Here is a 2,129-nt window from a genome sequence, read left to right as displayed (position 1 = left end):
ATAACAATATCAAACACCTATAGTATCTAACATGTGCCAGATACTTTTCTAAGTACTTTGCATATATTAAAGTATTTAATTTTCACAATAATGCTGTAAGGTAAGCATGGTTATTATCCCCACTTTATTTTTTTTTATTTTTTTTCTTTCTTTCTTAAAGCCTTTACTTTTCAGACATGACAGAAAAATCTTACAGGTACACATGGAAAAGCAATACATGATCACAGTTGAAAGTGAAGACAATCTAGTCAGAAAGCATTTACTCCTGTCAGCTAATGTTGAAGCTGAAGTTCTGTGTATGACATGCTGCAGGGCTGAAAGGAATCATAATTAGTACTCTTCTCCTTCTTCCTCTCCCTCTCCTTCAACAGAATCCACACCAACCTCCTCATAATCCTTCTCAAGGGCAGCCATATCCTCACGGGCCTCAGAAAACTCTCCTTCCTCCATGCCCTCACCCACGTACCAGTGAACAAAGGCACGCTTGTGCCTTTGTTCATGTCAAACTTGTGGTCCAGGCGAGCCCAGGCCTCAGCAATGGCTGTGGTGTTGCTCAGCATGCACACAGCTCGCTGTATTTTGGCCAGGTCTCCACCAGGTACCACAGTGGGAGGCTGGTAATTAATGCCAACTTTGAAGCCAGTGGGGCACCAGTCCACAAACTGGATGCTGCGCTTGGTCTTGATGGTGGCAATGGCAGCATTGACATCTTTGAGAACCACATCGCCATGGTACAACAGGCAGCAAGCCATGTATTTACCATGGCGAGGGTGGCATTTCACCATCTGGTTGGCTGGCTCAAACCAAGCATTGGTGATCTCTGCTACAGAAAGCTGTTCATGGTAAGCTTTCTCAGCAGAGATGACAGGGGCATATGTGGCCAGAAGGAAGTGGATGCAAGGATAGGGCACCAGGTTGGTCTGGAATTCTGTCAAATCAACATTCAGGGCTCAGGGAAGCAGTGATGGAGGACACAATCTGGCTAATAAGGCAGTAAATATTCGTGCATGTTGGGCACTCAATATCAAGGTTTCTATGACAGATGTCATAGAAAGCCTCATTGTCTACCATGAAGGCACAATCAGAGTGCTCCAGGGTGGTGTGGGTCGTGAGGATGGAGTTGTAGGGCTCAACTACAGCTGTGGAAACCAGAGGGGCTGGGTAAATGGAGAACTCCAGCTTGGACTTCTTGCCATAATCGACAGAGAGAGTGAGGATGGAGTTGTAGGGCTCAACTACAGCTGTGGAAACCTGAGGGGCTGGGTAAATGGAGAACTCCAGCTTGGACTTCTTGCCATAATCGACAGAGAGACGTTCCATCAGCAGGGAGGTGAACCCGGAACCAGTTCCCCTGCCAAAGCTGTGGAAAACCAAGAAGCCCTGAAGACCTGTGCACTAGTCAGCCAGTTTCCAAATTCGGTCCAAGACGAGGTCAATGATCTCATTGCCAATAGTGTAGTGATCTCGGGCATAGTTATTGGCAGCATCTTCCTTGCCTGTGATGAGCTGCTCAGGGTGGCAGAGCTGGCGGTAGGTGCCAGTGTGAACTTCGTCAATGACCGCGGGTTCCAGGTCTACAAACACTGCCCTGGGCACATGTTTGCCAGCACCTGTCTCACTGAAGAAGGTGGTGAAGGAGTCATCTCCTCCCCCAATAGTCTTGTCACTTGGCATCTGGCCATCAGGCTGGATGCCGTGTTCCAGGCAGTAGAGCTCCCAGCAGGCACTGCCGATCTGGACACCAGCCTGGCCAACATGGATGGAGATGCACTCACGCATGGTGGCTACGGGTCAGCAGGTGAAGGAAACAGGAGTAGACACCGGGTCCCAGTTACAGTCCTCGACAAGCTAAGAGTCGAGGTAAGTAACACACTATCCCCACTTTAGAGATGAGAAAACTGAGGTATTGGGATGTTAATTAACTTACCCTATGTTGAACAGTTAGCAAGTGAAAGGGACAGACTTCACACCAGGCCAAGAGACTTGTTTTACTGTACAATACTTCTCCATGTACTACTTCTATGACACACAGAACTTGTTTACTTGCTGTTACCATTTGCCAGAATATAAATTCTATGAAAACTTATTTACTATTGAATCCCCACCATCTATCTAAAAGGCTTTGAACA

General features: G+C 47.2%; 1 pseudogene; it reads right to left on the bottom strand.

The window, feature by feature from the left end:
- Window positions 1-287: 287 nt before the first annotated feature.
- Window positions 288-1,804, bottom strand: LOC102987201 (tubulin alpha-1B chain-like; annotated as a pseudogene).
- Between the last annotated feature and the right edge of the window lie 325 nt (window positions 1,805-2,129).

The sequence above is a fragment of the Physeter macrocephalus genome, chromosome 8, assembly GCF_002837175.3.
Source record: "Physeter macrocephalus isolate SW-GA chromosome 8, ASM283717v5, whole genome shotgun sequence".
Taxonomy (NCBI): domain Eukaryota; kingdom Metazoa; phylum Chordata; class Mammalia; order Artiodactyla; family Physeteridae; genus Physeter; species Physeter macrocephalus.
Note: the sequence above shows the minus strand (reverse complement) of the source record. Positions and strands in the feature narration are given on the sequence as shown.